At 45.5% G+C, this 19,280-nt stretch overlaps 1 protein-coding gene across 3 annotated transcripts in view; it reads left to right on the top strand.

Annotated features, from left to right (window-relative positions):
- Positions 1 to 19,280, top strand: part of PDE4B (phosphodiesterase 4B) — a 2,420,935-nt gene that overhangs the window by 1,393,177 nt on the left and 1,008,478 nt on the right. The window lies entirely within an intron of this gene.

Below are 19,280 nucleotides of genomic sequence, written 5' to 3'. Positions count from 1 at the left end.
TTTTTTCACCTTTTTTTTTCTTCAAAAAGCCTTTCATCCTTCTTAGGTCAATAAATGAGTACCAACACAGGTTGGGTGATATTGTATGCATATCTGTTCTATAAAAAAGAGCTTAAGCATAAGTGCTATACAATAACATATTATCATTTGGCCTTGGACGTCTGCTTGGATTCACAGTAATTTAGTGTACTTAGGAACAATGCTATTTGATGCTACTTGCTGTTTTGTCAAGGGGTGAAAGGTTGTGTTTCATTGCTTCCTGGGATGTCACTTTGGAGGTGGGGTCAAATGGCATCACGTCCAGTGAGGTCATCACAGGTCAAGGGTCGTGAGACCAGGGGTGGGCCACTTTTTTGAGGCCAGGGGTGGGCCACTTTTTTTTTGGGTGACCGGGCCTATTTCTTGTCCCAGTCCGACCCTGCTGGCACCCTCTTTTGCACACCTGGGTTACATACACAGACCACACCTATCCTTACACATAGCCAGGTGGCCTTGTGAGGCATGCAATCCAGGATATCTGTAATGGGTTTGGGCAAGCGTGTGTCAGATTGAAATCAATTCTCTGGTCCCCAAACACGGTGGCTATCGGGACCATCTGGCCGATTATCACAAAAGGTCTGTGTAAATCCATCCAGCGCTTCAGGGTACAGGTCCAAGCAAACGTTTTTCCCCATGAGAAATGAACCAGGAATGGAATGTGGGTCTATATTCATATTTTGGAAATCGTTGTGCGGTTTCATTGAACGGCACCAAAATGAACAGCGTCTAAAAAGTGCCTTTACTTTGAGCATTCCATCTTAACCATAACTAAAGGGTTCCTGATGCTGACCCTGTGATCACTCTGCACACCCAGTGGCAGAAAGAAAAGAGTTCTCTCTAAAACACGCCTTCTGGTTGCATGCGTGCTGCTGCTAAATAATAGGGAAACGCCTTTCGAGCAATGAGAAGGCAGGGCTACAAAAGAAAACATCCTGCAGAGAAGTTGCTCTCTGCAAGGTTTTCTTTTGTCTGACAATGTTCAGATCTTCACGTTTCACACTAATGAAAGCTCAGCAGTATAAGCTCTCGTCGTACACTTCTGCGCTCAATGTGCATTTCACAGGATTACAACTCGGCAGCACCAGCTCAGAACGTCATCCTTCTGAGGATGATCAACGTGTTTACGTGAAAAAATTGTATTAATGTAATGTTTATTTTAGGTATTTATTTATTGTGTGTTATAGTTTCCAGAAGGAGAACCAAAACCCGAAGGAGCAAAAACCTTTCTCACATGTTCTGCATTTAATTAGGGAGAAAAACATTAAAAAAAACAGACTATAGACGAAACCACATAACAGCAAAGTACATATAGAATTCTAGATAAAAACTTGCTTCGGAACATGTGCAAATATATCAAATTCTAGGTAAAAGAAGTCACTTAAGAGAATCTGCTAACATCACAAGGTTATATATGTTATAAGGTTTTATCTAAGCAATAAACACATTAAAAAAAACGAAAAATGTCAAAAGTTACAAAAACAAATTTACCACAAATTCATCCAGTGCAAACATCCTAAAAAATCATTTTAGCCAAACGCATTGGTGCTATGCAGAGTTCCATCGCTGGTTCAGCTAAAAGACAAAACCACATCCAATCCCCCGGGGGAGCCCACATTTTCAGCATGTCATTTCAGCATGTAATTGCCAGTGCAAAGTCCGGGCAAAGTCAAGGCATGATCATTTTTGCAGTACAAAATAACTTTGGCCGGACTTTGCACGGCAAAAATACACTTTGCATGGTTCCGTGACTCAGGGTTTGTGTCGGCAGTGCAAAGTCACTTTTCAGCAGTGCAAATTCACTTTGAACCGGGCAAATATTCCATGAATCGGGCCCATAGTGTTATACATGACAGCATGCCATACGGTATAAAAATGCCTGAAATACTTTTCTGTTTACAAGTTAATTGTGACATCACTATGGGTGTGTAATAAGAGCATGGCATTACTGATGCACTGTAATCAGTTATTACAGTTGGATTGTTAATCCAAATAGATTCTTCATTGACTATATGTATCAACAATTGGACAATCTCTTACAATAGGTTAAGCAAGAGCAGGTATTGAAGTGAAGGACAGCGTGCAGCCATGAATGTACGTTATGTAAAAAGGATATTGCAAGTCTCCTCAGGAACTCAGTCTTTGGCCCCCTTCCCTTATTTGTTAACAGAACTCCTCTGTGACTTGCAAAATCCTTATGACATATGGTAGGGGATATTTTATCCATATATGAACAGGTGAAATGCTCAGTATTGCTATGCAATGGAACTTTTCCCACAGGAATCCTTGCCTTGCATTGGATGCCAACAAAAGTTAAAAGCCTTATTAAAGGGTTGTTTCTAGAATATATTATCCATTCCATTCGGGAGACACTAGTCCTGGCCTGGTTTTAACTTTGCATTCCGGAACTCGCAGAGCTGGATTTATAATGGGGACAGTCACAAGTCAATGAATGCAACGTTAAAACAAGGACTAGAGTAGCGTCCCGGAAATTGAATGAATAATGTTGGCATGTATGTTGTAGAAACAGTCGGGAGATGTCCAATTTACAAAGCTACAGTCAAAGAGGGAACCAGCAATGTATATCTTTGATGGCATGTGCTTGTCCACAAACATAGAGAAAAATTCTGGGTCTATCGTAGGTAAACGCACACGTGACCTCCCCCACGCCCACCTCCCCCGCACAGTTCCCAAGATGAATGTATTGGAAGTCTAATTTAATTTCTGAATTTCTGGACTCAACAGCTACTCACTTACCCCATGCAAGGAAGCAAATCAAGGCAATAGGTCTGACACGTGAGAGAAAAGGGGCCGTGGAGTGGGACAGAAAGACCATTGTTTGCGGGGAACATATATTTTTGCATTTTTATTTGTTCCCTTTTGTTTCATAACTATGTTAGACATTATGAGTATTTGATCTATAGTTAGCATAAAGGACATTAGCATTCCAATTCTCCATCAATTCCATCTGTTGTTACCCCAATGGCTTTAATAAGGCACACACGTTTGATCTCTATAAAACGCTCTCTTTTGATCTTACATTTGTATAATTGTACCTGGCTTTGAGCATTATGTTAAAAATGCAGTTTTATAACCTTTCAATAATGTTGCCTTTCTGTGGATAGGCAGCACACTTTAAAACGTGGCAAGATGCTATTAATTCGTATGGGAATAGTTCTGCAATTGATGTGTTCTGGTGACAGGCGCTGTCAATGTTTTATTTTTTCATTGTCGTCTACTGTGCAATATCGACAGCTGGAGGCAGACATGATGCTGAATGCTTTTTTGTTGTAACCATGACATCAATGACATCATGCAGGGAAGACAGCATATGGTGCATTTGTGAAAGAGAGCAGAACCTCCTCTACAGCAACCTTCCAAACATGTTCCAAGAATGAAAAGGCACTTGGAAATACGTTGACTTGTGTGACTTTTTTTGTATTTGTGTTTGCGTTAATTGGCTGATTCAAACAGACATTATGTATATGAGAACAACAGTGCCTTTTGTGGGCACATTACAAAAAGAAAGAGTGAAACGTGAGTGGGCCATGAAACCGTTTTGGGAGTAGCAAGGATAAAAGTGGCACATTTTCCAAGGACAGACCATAGGAATATGCGTTATGTACACTATAGAGTGGTAGTTAGAAATGAAAGGGTAATTGAATAAATACAGTGCGTACGGCTGGGAATAGCAGGAGAAGAAAAGCACATGTGAGGGGAGATTATTTAGTTGGGGGTCATGTTCCGCACTATCCTAAAGTGCTTGAAAGGGTTGTGTTCAACCGTCTTAACAATTTCTTAGACATCCACAACCTTTGAGACACCCAACAACCAATGTTCCGCTCCCGTCACTCCACAGAAACTGCTCTCATGAATGTCTCCAATTCATCGCCTCTGCTAAGCACTCCAACCTATCCTCTATCCTAAATCGCCTTAACCTGTCTGCCGCCTTTCACATTGCCAATCACTCTGATCTCCTTGATACTCCCTTTCGCGATCAAGCCCTTGCCGGGATTGAATCCTACCTTGCACCTCACCAGTTCTCTGTCTCCTGGTTCAACAACACCTCTCAACTCACTCCTCTAACTGTTGCTGTTCCACAAAGCTCTGCCTTGGGTCTGTTCCTCTTTACACTCTACACCTCTGCTCTTGGGGGCACCTATCTCCTCCTTTGGGTTCTCATACCAACTCTTGGCAGACGACACCCAAATCTTCTTCTCTTTTCCGGACCTCTCCTCTGATTCTTTTCAACATTTCAAACTGTCTCCCTGCCTTTAAATAGTCGATGGCTTCGCACTCTCTGATTTTAAATTCTACCAAAACAGAGGTACTTTTCTTCCTTGACAAAAGCTCTCTCTCATCTCCTCCTCTGCCTATCCAGTTCCCAGCTGACACTCTTCCCTACTCTTCTTCAGTTAGAAACCTCAGCATCGTCTATGACCCTTCTCACAACTTCTATACTTTCATCTTCAAAAGTGGAACAGCAGATCGCCTCAACCTCCTAAATATTAGGAAAATCAGACACCCCTTCCTTTTAACACCGCCAAGCATCTCTTAACCACTCTTGTCTTCTCTATACTGGACTACTGTGCCATCATCCTCTTTGGCCTCCCCAACTATGCTATCTGTCCTCTAAACAAGATCATTAACTTTGCAACCAGGACTCTCTTTGAACTCCCTCACTTCACACCTACTTCGTCGTACTGTCACCAGGCCAGATGGCTGACGATGCAAAACATGGCCAGATTTAAATTACTTCTCCTGGTTCACAAATCTATCCTCCTCTATCCAACTCTACAAGCCTTCTTGTAATCTCTGCTCTGCCTCCTCATCTACCCTTGTGGCTCCTCCCCCTCCCTGTGCTTCCTCTTGCTTCTGATCTTTCTCTCTTATTGCTCCACTTGCATGGAATTCTCTTGATCTAAATGCCTACCTCCTCGTCTATGAGTTGCCCTTTTAACCTACCTCTAATCTGCCTGTAGCTAAAAGGTTGTCCTCTTCTGCCTCTGTTCCTCACTTTCGCTGCCTCCACTCTAGCATTTTACCCATCATGGTCACATTCTGAGCACAGTTGGCCGTACCGCCGACCTGCACTTAAAAATGTCCAATGTTGGTTGTGTTAGGTAGATTTTTCATTTGTATGCCAAATCTCCTCCACATGTGAGTCCCCCAGCACTTTTTGCTGGACTTGTGGATTTTCTATCTATGTTCCTGAGTGAGTCAGAACCTTTTTCCCCACTCACCCATTCTTTTACTCTGGCTATGTGAGTCATTTCTGTGTCTCACCATACTTTATCCTTTGAGTCATGCTTTCCTCCAACTTTATGGGCATCTGTCATTGAATGTTGTTGTGTGCAATGTGGCTGGGAGCCCCTTGGGCTTTCCTTTTTGTTTTATTTTCATTGTGCAAACTAATGTTCCTAAGGTGTAAAGGGTGTATTTCGTATCCTTCCTAATTTTTATATTGTGAGATTAGAACACACCACCTTATGTGGAGTGCTGAGCGGTTACACTGTATACCCTTTCTCACTTTTCCTGTAACATTTTGGTTACAGTGACAACCAAATCTGAATGGCTTATGACAGTGGTGTTATCCTTCCTACCTTGGTGCAATTTTTACTCTCAGGTTGTACTTACAGCCGTAGTAGTGCACTGAAGGATCACCATTGATCCAGCATGGTGACTGTATTATTTATTTGCCATTTCTCTTTGACTTTTCTCTTCTTGGTTCTTCTTCTGGCACGTTGGGTGGGGGAGGTACTGGTTTGACTTTTGTCTTCAGCAGGAATCCATTGTGAAGCCCACCAAGGCTGCAGTGTGTCTGCGAGGATAGGAACAATGGGAGGAGTCAAAAACTCTGCTGTTCTTTGTATTCTACTGTGCATGCCTGGAACCAGTTCCATTTGGGGGGCTGGTTTTCCTAAAAGGACAGCCACTACCCAGAGTTTGAATGGTGGATGGGTGCTGACAGGCTGGGCTCCTGGATAAAAGGCTTGGATCCTGAGGCTGAAGAAAACTGACCACTGGAACTGAAGAAACGATGAGGAAGAAGAGGAGAGATGCCCGCAGACACTTCCAGATGACCAGAGATCCCTTCTATGTAACTGTTGCTGTATGAGCCTTACTTCCAATTGTCAGAACTCTGAAGAGGATGACTCTCTCCCTTAGACTGCTATGACCAATCAGTCTTGAGACAACCTGCATTTTGAGCCATCCCACGATGAACTGTGACCTTCACGAGCTGCAAACCACCAATACCCTGGGACCTCTTGTCACTGTGCAGTGCCTCATCTTCCAAAGATCAAACCCTCCTGAAACGTTGTTGAACTCCGTCTGGACCACCAGAGGCAATATTCCACTCCTTGAGGTCCCCTCACCAGAGTGCTGAACCGAAATAGTGAGACGAATCAAACGGGCGGTAATCGTTCTTTACTGGTGCTTCCAAAAAGGTGCCAGAATCACAGAACCCTGAAGAATCCTTTGCTTGAACCCTCTTTACTCGACTGCTACTGTGGGATACTTTCCAGTGCCACTTCTGTCATCCGACTCACCAAGAATCCGGTGAATGGGTCTGTTGTTCCTGCATCATGTGGGCGTTGTGCTGAAACTTCTTCTGCACTGATTGCACTGTTATGGTACTGTGAGACTCAAGCATTGTTATGCTGCTCCTGTGTTGCTGGAGTGCTGATTTCTGTGTGTTTTTTAGTTCACCCATACACATTCGCCCCAGGCCTAACACATGTATGCCTTTGAGGGAGCCTTCTCCCAAGTCCCTGACCCTTTTTCCAACAAAGACTGTTATTTCCTTGCTACAAAACACTTCCTCTGTAACTTTTGACCTTTCTACAGCTTGTGCCTACTTGTTTTGCCCTCAAATCTGACTCTGAAACACTCATAACTAGATAGGGATGGACTTCTAAAGTGTTAGGCCTCTGTGAAAATATTGCAAAGTATATACTTACCTCTCCTGTTCACTTGCTAACTTACTTGTCTGCTGGACCGACTGGTTGCTTCGTTCCCTCAGATTCTCACTGGGTATCAGGCCCTTTTCATGAGCAGTCTTCCTTTGCACTGCCCCATGGCCTAGAGCGCACTTAGGGACTGTAACTGTAACCCCTACAGCCACCCTTTCCCCTTGGACTTACCTAGAGCCGCGCTGCTCTGGCTGCACTTACTCAGAGCCATGCTGCCCTGATCGTCTTCCCCCTCCCTTGCGCTACCCCTTCTACTTCTATTGTTGCACTTGCATGATCCAAATGATACAAGACCTAGCATGATTGTTTGTCTTGTCCTCTCTATGCCGTCCCTCTCTTGTCTTGTGGATCCTAGAAACACATTTGTAGAGGCGCGTTATCAATACCATATCATATCATATCTTGTGTTGGATTTGTTTTATTTATTCTACCTGAAACAGTTATTATACAAAGATTGTACTTACCTTCTGAATTGCAAACTACCATTCTCGAAATATACAAGTGTGTTACTTACTGTGAAATTGCATTAGTTCTATTTTGCAGTGATTCTGTATCATAGTACTTACTTTTTCCCTTACTGTAGTGTATATATCAAATAAACCATTATTTGTGTATATCTTTAGTGTGTCAGTGTTTCGTTGGGCCTATGTGTATACTGTAATTTCTTTATACCACCTACAACACTTTCTCCCTCCTAGGATAAGCCTGGCTGCTCAGCCATTGCTACCAACATACTTGTGTGGTTCAGGCCTTTACTAAGAGTTGGAACCCTGTGTCTCAAGTGTGAGTCTTCTAAGTCCTACCTTTGGAGAACCTTTGTAAAACTCCTAACAGGTGGTCCTTAATCTATGTATGTACATGTATGTATTGTCCCCAGAGACTATTCTATTTACTTCCCCCCCATAACCTGGTCAGAATGTTCCTCAAACTCACCCCATTGCGCGAGATATTTATGTAGAGAGACGTTTATAGTGTTTGTTTGTTTTATTATTTATAATGCGCGATATAGCCTCGGGTAACAGTGCGCCACAGTACAGGTATATGCGAAGCTTAGTTACAACAGAGTCAGTATTTACATGCAGGTAGTACATACATATTTACCTACAAGAATTAAAGACAGGTATATACAGATACAACCTATTTGCAAGGTGGCTGGTGTAGAAGCAAGAGTACGGTTAATGCATTGCTTGCGGGAGTAGTATGATCAGGTATATGTGATCGTAGGGTGAAATGAGCAGGTATGCGGCTAGGTGCAGGGTAGTAGTGGCTCCTGGCAGTGAATCCTAGCTATTTACTGTATTACTGATCGTTCGCTTTCAGCCACAAGATGGAATTAGTCCTGCAGTTTTGGTAGGGTAGGTCAGATCTCAGTGTCGGAGGCAAGGAGTTCCACAGTTTAGCTGCTTTCACCGGGAAGCTGTTGCCACCAATTGTGGAACGATTTAACTTAGGAATAGAGAGGCAATCTTTGTAGGTAGTTCTAGAGGGTCTCACAGAGATCTGTCTGTGGAATCTATCGACCAGGTAAGTGGGTGCAGCGTTGTTGAGGGATTTGTCGGTCAGTGACAGAGTTTTGAGGAGGATTTTATCATTGGTTGGAAGACAATTATTCTGTCGGCTAATCTCGGAGATGTGGTCTCTTATTGACATGCCCAGTGCCGCTCTAAGCGCATTGTTTTGCAGAGTTTGGATTTTTCTAGTAGTGGATTTAGTTGACCCCAGATAAAGCGCATTGCAATAATCCAGTTGAGTCAAGAAAAGGGCTCTGGCTAGGGTGATGCAACTAGTGTCAGAGAAGAAAGGTTTTGCTGTGCGGATAAGTTTACACGTGGAGGCCGTGGAGGACGCTAACGAGTTAACTTGTTTAACAAATGTGAGGTTTGAATCGAGATAGAAGCCTAGATAAAGGATAAAGTGCCACGGATAAAGTGGTTGTGACGATTTAGTGTTATTTTCTATTACGTATCATCCAAATCATTAACCTAGAGATATTTTTGGGATAAATCAGAGGGTTTATGGGGTCAAATGAAAGACATACGGACATGAAATGAGTCAAGAGTGCGTGGCTCAATTGGGAGGCATTCTGTGGTTAAGGAGCGTTTTTGGGTACATTGCAGCCATTCTTTGATCAAAAGACATTTGATCTGATTTGAATCCACATTGTTGAAAACTCATACCAAATTGATAGTGGTAGATTAGCATAATGGCATGCTTTAAAGGGAAATGGCCACTTTTCTTTCAAGTTGCCTACGGGTAACAAAAGCTGTGTTTCCTTTTTTTCCTTTTTACCAGCAGCGTCCATTTCACGAGAGCGGAAACAGGTGACGAGAGCGGAAACAGGGAGCAGTTTAAAAAGGAGCACTACACAGAGGCGCGTGCTTCTCAGCGGGTCTGACTCCCTCCCATCAATCGAGAATGAGATGAAAACGGCAGGGATTGATGTGTAAAGCATATTGGCCAAGGGCAATGCCAACGCACGCTGTGAGGGTGGCAGAGGCAGCAGCAACACTTGCTCTGCAGATAATGGAAAGTGCAGAAACACATTTTAACCTTTTATTTCTAGTAAAATGTACAGCAACAAACATGTCTATGCTTGCTGCATGGAGAAGAGAAAACCGTTGGAATTGAATAGCCTTACATTATGTATGTGTGATGGGCCTCGAAATGATGCATTCAATGTATGTCAAGGAAATCACAGAAGGCGTGTTTATAATCTCGGATTTTTGATCATCTAATGAAAAGAAATTGGGAAACGTTATTTGCCCAGGGCGATGCCTGAAACATCTTTCTAGCCTCATGAATTTTAATAGGGGCGTTGGTAACAGGGAATGAGCTTTTTTGCAGCACACTAAACCTTAGAAATCCAAAAAACGTCAAATTCACCTCTTGGCAAATGAAAACAAGGGGTTCTTTGACCACAGTTTTAAAGATAGATGGTTGCTCGTCTGAATCAGGAACTTAACTTCTCCTTTCCTGGTTCTAAATCGTGCTTCGTATTTTAAAGAGGGCTGCCCTATAGACATTTTACAGCCTTCTGTTTAGGGTCTGGGTGTAACAAACAACCTGGCTTGTATGCCGGAGTTAATCTGCACACCCATCAGAAGGCTGTGATGTCATAGATGGGGATGGAGTGCATAAAACACTTGTGTATAGTTGCGTTATAGATGACATATCACTTATCAAATAACTGTATTCTATTGGCAGGAATATATTGGGGGTCATTACGAGGCTGCCGGTCTGGAAACAACGCGTTCTGCAAGCGTTCTGCGTTCCGCGAGCGGGTGCCTTTCCGCCCACCCGGTGTAACCTGGCGTGTGGAAAGGCACTCGCTTGCAGCCCTTGCCGGCTGCACCGGCACCATTCATGAATGGTGCCGGTGCATCCCACCTCCCCATTACCGTTGAGTCCAATGAGACTCGAATGGGAATGGGGAGCAATTTATTCTGCAAGTCACCATTACCGGGCACCGGAAAAAAAAATGACTCTGGTGGCAGCTGTGTGGTATATATATATATATCACACTTTTATAATAAATTAATAATTGAGATCACACTTATGAATATAATGTTGATCATCAATGGGTAATCTGACACTAGCACACTTCTTTACAATCAATGAGGAGTTGGTATCGGTTGGTATCGGATGGATAAGGCAGCGAAAATACTTTTATGGTTTCAAGGGAAAAGCAATGAGGAATGAAATGCAGTACAGAAAAAACTTGATATGATTTTAGCAAAAGGTAATATAATCACTTTTTCTCTGGCAATTCACCCCCCGCCCCTATGCAATGTAAGAAATGGAAGGAGGAGCACACAGTTCTCAGGAATGCAATCAAATACAATACGAAATTCAGTTCCCCCCCAGCAAGCTTAGAGGAAAACAGGTAGAAGTTTGAAACACAGGCGAATTACTTTAGTGTGGTTTGCAAGGAAGTGAAAAGGTGCTAAAATTGCTTTTAATTCCCTCTAGAGGTTCAGGGTAGGTGATGGCTACTTTATATTAGTTCAGGCTCACTTTAGCAATGCTCTATGAGTAAGTAGCAGGTTAAACGAATTTTAGCAAAGGAAAGCAAGGAGCTGCTGACTTTTACAGGTGAAGAAATCAGGCCAAATCGCAAATCGCGGTAAAATTTCGCGAGTGCGTGAATCGTGATTACGGAGGAAGTATAAGGAGTAGCAAGTCGGTTCTAGGTTCGCTGGAAAGCCTAGAATCTCAGCTTTAAAATGAAAGTTAAACCACGGTTCCGAAGATACGGACAATTTAGTAAAGGTAGTTTTTCGGATTTAAAGTACAACTCAAAATGACAGGTGACAGTTTGCAGCTTTAGAATGACAGATGACAGCTCGCAGCTTTAGAATGACAGATGACAGGATTACTAGGAGGCAGTTCTACTTAGGTTAAAATAGTTTGGATTAGATTATTTTAACTAAGAGATTGGGTTCTGCACAGTTCTGGCGGATACTCGCTCCAAATTATGAAATGAATGGGCCTCGTCACGGATCTGGTCAACTGGACTGGACTTCGGGCGGTTCTGCTCACAGCGTCTGGGTCAGCTCTGCTCTGCTGGTCTAGCCTCTCTGGATACAGCGGCCTCTGGTTCTGGATACTGCTCTGCTTTCCGGTCCGGATCAAGTGGATTCTGGATGTAACACTGCTTTCTGGGTACTGGCAAAAGTTCTTGGCAAAGAATTCAGACAGCTCGCCCGGCTGTGGAATAGTTTGCAAATGATTTTAAGGATGCTGAGGCCTGCTGAGAAGAGTTCTCAGTTTGTGGGTTAGGCCCTTGCTTTAAGTTCTGAAGTTAAAGTTCTGGTCTCTGGAGATTGATGGATGTGAAGTCTGGAGTCTCCCGGCAGAGCGTCCCGCAGAAAATGGAACTGAAGGTCTCTACCTGGGTTCCAATGTTCCTTTTATGTATTTTGAAAGTGGGTGTGTGCGTAGCGTCACTAAGCCTGCCCCTCTCTTGATTTGATAGGTCAATAGATTCTTTGGTCCCTGATTTGGGAAGGGATAGTGTGTCAGAGTGATGTCATTTTTATGACCTGCAGAAATGACACTCCCCTGGTCAATTTGCACACAAATCTATTTCTGATCCAAATACATATTTCCCAGGCACACAAGTGGTTGACATTACATGTGCATATTACACATTGCTTAAGGTAGTCTCTGTTCCGACTCTGGTGTTTCTAGGAGCTTGCATTCAAAAATGGCAACTTATTTTCGATTTTAGTGGGTTTTGCAACATTGGTTTTTCATCAAAAATTATACAAATGTACACCCCCCTTCTACACATATCCCAGTAAATGTCCAGGTCGCTAGCTTAAGTACTGTGTCTGCAATATTCATAATTAGCGGGGTTTTGCCCCAGAACATGGTACAAAGTTGAATCTAGTCTTAGATTGAAGGTACATTTCTTAGATTACGGGTCTCCAAATTGCTAATTTCTGTCAAAGGGTTACAGTCTTTTTATGTCTTTTTATGAAACATATATTTGTTTTCAATTCAACTCCCCAAAGTGTTTGGGTCCGCCCCCAGAAGCTTGGGTTGGCCAGGGAACACATGTCTCTGCTCACAGGCAGATCTTTGTTGACAGTCAATACTCAAAATTAATATACCCCATTCAAGGGAAAGAGTCTTTTGTGTGGGCTCCAGCAGGCTGCCTGGAAGTCTCTCTTCAATCAATCAACAGGGTCATGTGATATCCTGCCTCCTGGTGTGAATCGCTGAGGTGAGAGGTTTCCCAGCCTCTTGAAGCTATTAATGAAATCAGCCTGCCTCCTGGGAACAGCAGTTGGCTAAGATTTTTTAATTAACCAACAGGCTTTGAAGTCCAGTTAGCTCAAGATACAGTTCTACTGTCATAGTTTAGACCGCTAGCACCGGCTTGTGGAAATTGTCGGTACTGCACCCATTTTTGGGATTTGTCTTGAATTAATGTATTTCAAACAGGGGATTTTACTTGAAAGTACTATCCAGGTTCAGAACATGGCACTGGTGTGGTTCTGCAGTAGAAACATTTTGTGCCCATAATTTTAGCCATATTTGACCTTAGTAAAAATGGATTTTTGAACAAAGGTCTCTGGTATTAGCTATCTTGCAATGTTTGAACTTGACATTTGGAGCTTACCCTCAAAGAAACAGAGGTGATTTAAAAGCGCTTTTGCTCTGACAGGTGCTGCTATTTTTCCTTTGGCACCACCTTTCACCCCTGGCGCTTTTGGTATGTGCACAACTGCACGGTTCTCCTGGACCCATCCCCACATCTACCCAGTCTATTGATTCAACATGGGTCAAAACCCTTCACATGCTATAGATATTCTCGTACTCTAAACCTCTCCAGCCCAGGATATAGACATGTTGAATATATCTGTGCACACCATGTTTCTGTCTTCACCTTGAGCACCTAAAATAAAATGGAGGGTGTTCCCCAATTATGTTACATCAGTGGTATGCCCTAATTCCAGAATGGAATTCAAAACTGTCTCGCTATTGGACAGGTGGGCAATTAAGGACAGCACATGTATGACAGCCAATCAGAGCTGGCTATTGAGAAGGTGGCATCTTAATAAGCACTATACACAAGCAGATATGGTAATGCTCGAGGGCATAAGTTAAAATCCAAAGCGAAGCAAGATCTTCAACATTAGCCCTGGAGCATTACTAGACCGGTAATGCCACATCCCCTTGCTCAGATTATATTGCTTAATCAATACCCTGGCACGTTGCAGAGGTACTATTAGTGTTTTTTTCTCACGTTGAGAAACAGCATGTTTTCTGTTTCTCAACTCGAGAAAAAACTGCAAAACAAGATGGCTGCCATGGGGGCGTGGCTACGAGAGCCATGTAGGAGGACGCGTTCCAGCGGAGCTCCCGAGATCCTGAACAGATCCGGGCAAATCAGTGCAGTACGACTGCTTATTGAATACCGACGATATGCATGCCAGCGTATGAAGGTGCTACCGAAGTACTGTGAACTTTTGGAGGTCATAGCAGCTACGACGGCTAAGATCGGAGAAGAAAAGTCGAGAGACGCTGAGAACAAAGGGCGACTCAAAATGGCCGACATAGGCCCGAGACGGGATTGAAAAGAGTTGCGGGAAGACCTAACCAGATCAGCGTGCAGTGCGCCCACTCATCATTCGGTAGACCTGCACATCCTCAGAACCATGTCCAGTAAGGCAGTGCGACCTAAGGCGAAACAGCCCACGCTGGACGACTTCACCAAAACGTCCCCGGGCCCGGACGCCACCAAGAATAAGGATGCACCGGCCGTGGGTAGCGCGACGACTTCGAGCTCTAACCAAGAAATCCTGGCAGCGATTGCGGACCTGAGAGCGGCCTGGGAGTCGAAATTAGAACTAGCTGTCTCTGAATTAAAAACGGCATTGGACCTCAAAGTTGGGGAGGTCCAGGAGGACGTCAATCTACTGAGACAAGACGTTAGGGTTCTGGCGGAGCGCACAGAGTCCCTGGAAAAAGAAGTCGGCCCGAATACGGCGGACTGCGCCACCCACAAGGCAAAACTGCACGCCCTAATCCAAAGGGTGGGCAACTTGGAAAGTAGAGTGGAGGAGGCGGAAGGACGGGCCCGTCGCAACAATATCCGCATTGTGGGCCTACCGGAGGGGACGGAGGGCCGTGACCCTACTGACTTTGTTGAGACCATGTTGCTGCAAGAGATATCCGGAGGGGCCTTATCCCAAGGCTTCGCAGTGGAGAGAGCACATAGAGCCCTAACGAGGAGGCCGCCTCCCGGAAACCCGCCCAGACCCATCATTGCCAAAATTCTTAACTATCGTGATCGGGAAAGAATATTAGAACATTTTCGAAAAGGAGGCACGATCAAGAGAGGAGCAGCAAACATCACGGCGTATCCGGATTACACCCTAGCTGTGCAGCGGAGCCGCATGAACTTTGGGACTGTGAAACGGAGGCTGAGGGAGGCAGGTTACAAATATATGTTGCTTTACCCTGCGAAGCTGAAGGTCATACAGGCGCATAAAACTTTATTTTTCGAGACCCCAGAGGACGCCATGGCGTGGCTCGACGCACAGGGGTGCCCTCAAGAATCGGCGGACCGGCCCCAGAAGGACTCGGAGGAGCTGCGGAAGACGTAAAATGGCGCAAGATGGCGCGACTCATGGACCCTGAGACTTGATTATAGTCGGTTCGGAACCTTCGGTATGGAAGGTCAGTTGGTTGTACTGTTTGTCACAAACATTGAGATTATCATTGAACGGGAGCCCCATGGAGCGATACTCTCTCCCCACAATAGTTTAGGTTAGGTGGCCATTAGGGCGACCTCACCCTACTGGGCTCCGTGCACGGACCGGTGTTTGCGGAACCAGATGTGGGGGTGCCTGAGCTCTTTTGTTGAAGCTGGGCAACAGTTGGGGTGTGTGGTGTTGGGGGGAGGGTGGGAGAGAGAGGGGAAAGGGAGTTGGAGTTTGGTTGTGTGTGTGGTTAGTTTGGGAATGAGCTTATTCGCGGAGTGGCTGCAGTGGGACGCCTTCTGTGTCATGAGAACCGCTGGAGGTTCCCGTAGATGGGGTGGGAAGACACATAGCTGCCATGGGTGACCTCAAGATTGCCACCTGGAACGTCCGAGGCCTCAATAATTACCTGAAAAGAAATAAAGTCATGTTGTATCTTAAACGACAGAAGATCGACATTGCCCTACTACAAGAAACGCACCTGGCCCAACATAAACTAGACCTTGTAAAGAAAAAATGGGGTGGTACAGTGGTGGGCTCCCCGTACTCGGCCTATGCCAGAGGTGTGCTGATCTGGGTGGCCCCGCATGTCCCACTCAGAATTGTACGAGAGGAGGTAGACACGGAGGGTAGGCTGGTAATACTGAGGGTACTGATTGAGAACAGAGGACTGAGTATTATTAATACATATGCCCCCATTCAGAATACTGCTGTATACTTCAGGACTCTATGTACACGCCTGGGCCCGTGCGCAGGGGAACCGATCATCTGGGGGGGGGACTTTAACTGTGTTCTTGACCCCAGGATAGATAGGTCCGACAGTAAAGTAGACAGGCCCACCCCAGCGGCCAGGGCTCTACGGGTACTATTAGACGACTATGGACTAGAAGATGTCTGGAGATTGAAACACCCCACGGCCTTGCAGTACTCTCATTATTCGGCCCCTCAACAGTTGCACACGAGACTAGATTACTTCTTTGCTACGCCAGAAGTGGCGATAACAACTACACAGGTTGAATACAGAGCGAGGGTCCTGTCGGACCATTCGCCCTTGGTGATGGCCTGGCAATATGGCCGCCCCAGAGGGCGGATTCCAACATGGCGCCTTCGGGCGGAGGCGCTCAGAGACCCGGTCTTTAGAGAAGATATTAGAGAGACGATTACAAGGTATTTTGAGGAGAACACGGGCAGTGTGGATTCGGCTGGTACACTTTGGGAGGCCTTCAAGGTGGTAGTGAGGGGCGACGCTATTTCTAAATCAAAGGGCCTTCAGGGGGGGGTTTTAGCTGAGCTGGAGAAAGTGGAGAAAGAATTGGAGCGTGAATGTACCAGAGGGGGAGGGGACACAGACCTAGTACTCGAATTACAACAACGATGCTCAGAGCTTTGGGAGCGGCTTTGCAACCTCAATTACAGGAAATACGTGGAGAGGCAACATGCAGGAGGTGACAAAACTGGTCGCCTACTGGCATGGCTTTATAAGAGGGAAACCCCCAGGGCCCCGGTCATGATGATAGAAAGGGAAGACGGAGAGGAGGCTCACACTCAGGAAGAGGTTAACGCTGCTTTCTTAGATTATTATAAAGCGCTGTATGAGGACAAAGGGGAAGACAATCTGGATAAAATCAGGGACACACTGGAAGATATAGAACTGCCCAGGATTAGTGCAGAGGAAAGGGAGGAGTTAGATGGCCCCATTACGCTAGATGAACTGGAAGAGGTGGTGAAACGGCTGCCTACTTGCAAGACCCCGGGCACTGATGGACTCCCGAGTGAGTTCTACAAAACGTATAGCGCAGAGATACTCCCCCCTATGCTGGAGATGTATAACGAATCATTCAAGGGAGGCCGATTGCCAGACACGCTCAGAGAAGCGCTGATCGTACCACTACCCAAGCCTAACAAGCCGAGACAACACTGTGGATCGTACAGACCGCTGTCGATGTTGAACCAAGACAGTAAGATCCTGACAGCGGTCTTGGCGGACAGGCTGCGCAAGGTCATCGGCAGACTGATCCACTCGGATCAGACAGGTTATGTCCCTGGCAGGAATATAACTCATAATCACAGGCGGCTCCACCGAGTGATAGAAGAAGGGAACAGAAGAGATGAGGAAATGGCAGTGATCTCCCTAGACGCAGTTAAGGCGTTTGATTCGGTGAGGTGGCCGTGGCTGTTTGCGGTCCTGAGGGAATATGGGTTTGGGCCAGGCTATATCAGATGGGCGAGACTACTGTATAGCCAGCCAACGGCTAGGGTGCGTACGGGATCAGTGATATCCGATAAGTGGCACCTAAGTAGGGGTACTAGGCAGGGATGTCCTTGGTCCCCGATGTTATACATATTGGCCTTGGAACCTTTAGCGGTATATCTTAGACAGCAATATGACCTGGTAGGCATCGAGGTGGGAGGAAAGAGCCATTTGATATCCTTATATGCCGATGACTTGCTGCTGTACTTAAAGTATCCGGAAGAGAACCTCCAGTATGTTTTAGAGGTCATGCAGAAGTATGCCGAATTGTCCGGCATAGCGGTTAATCCCGGCAAGTCGAGCATGTTCCCCCTAGGGTACTATTCGAGGGTCCCCATGGAACGCTTACCGGTATTGCCCGTGCCTTGGGCAGCCGAGTCCTTCCGATACCTCGGAATAGACATATATCACACTGTGGGAAACGAACATCTGCATAACACCGAGGTTGCTGTGGATAAAATCCGTGCGGCTATGCGATTTTGGGAAAAGCTGCCGCTAGCGATGATAGGGCGAGGGGCGTTGCTTAAAATGGTTGTCTTGCCTAGACTGCTGCATTTCTTCAACAACATACCATACTTAATAGCCAGGAAGTTCTTTACCAAACTCGACAGTGTGTGCAGGGACTTCCTATGGCACGGCACTCGCAACCAAGTGGCGCTGTGGAAGCTACGAAACTTCTACGATAAAGGAGGGATTAAATTACCACATTTTGAGGCCTATTATGTAGCGAGCCAATTGCAATATGTTACACAGTGGCTCTCTGATGAGGAATCTCCCGAGTCCAGGTTGGTTGGGACAGATTGCACCCCGTTTTATTTGAAGGAGATCATCTGGGTCCCTAGACAAGACTTAAATCTTCGCCCTGGTATGCTGTTACTTGGGTGGAAAATGTGGCGTAGAGCATGCCGGCTACTGGAAAGCCCGGATCCGTGTTCGCCGCAGGTGCCACTGGTTGCCTTGACTGCGGGGGATGGTCAACTTAGAAAAACGATCAGAATGTACTGGGAACCGGTTGGGTTGGCCACGTTAGGAGATATATGGCAAGATGGGGCCATCAAGGATTTTGCAGACCTAGAAGAAGAAGCTGGGTTACATGGGGGCCAATACGTTACATACCTCAGGTTGGTACGGATTATCCGAAAATCTTGGCCTGAGACGGTGTTAGCGGAGGATCCGGACGCCCTGATTGATACAATATATGACATATCAGAGGGCGGACACGAGATCTCCAGATTGTATGAGGTGGTGATGGCCCGAGTGGGAAAGGACTTGACAGACTTGAGACTAGAATGGGAAATGGAGGTGGGGGTTCAGATGACTGATGGGATGTGGGAACGGGCTCTGGGATATCATAAAAAAGTGTCCAGAAATGCTAGATTACAGCAAATCCAACTATATATCACACACAGAGCGTATATGACCCCCAAGAGAATAGCTAAGTTTTCGAACTCGGGCAGGCAGGCATGCCCGAAATGTAACGAGGAGGACGCGGACATGACGCATATGTTCTGGTCCTGCCCAGTAATCGAAGTCTTCTGGAGAGAAGTGTCACAGAAGTTGGCTGACAAAGGGGTCCCGATAAGCATTGACACGACCTGGGCTTGCCTTCTAGGGGGGTTCCCCAGACCGAAGAACACCAGACATCTGGGGAAACTGAGAGACCTAGCGTATATACTCGCTAAGAGGAGGATAGCTATGAACTGGAAGCAATGCTACAAACCTAGGAAAGAGATGTGGTGGAGGGATCTCCAAAAATGGGCGGAAGCCGAAACCATGGTCTGGCAAGAGGCATGCAGTAAATGCGGG

The sequence above is a fragment of the Ambystoma mexicanum genome, chromosome 1q (assembly GCF_040938575.1).
Source record: "Ambystoma mexicanum isolate Mex_15411 chromosome 1q, UKY_AmexF1_1, whole genome shotgun sequence".
Lineage (NCBI taxonomy): Eukaryota > Metazoa > Chordata > Amphibia > Caudata > Ambystomatidae > Ambystoma > Ambystoma mexicanum.
The sequence above is the reverse complement of the archived record's forward strand: the minus strand, read 5'-3'. Positions and strand labels throughout refer to the sequence as shown.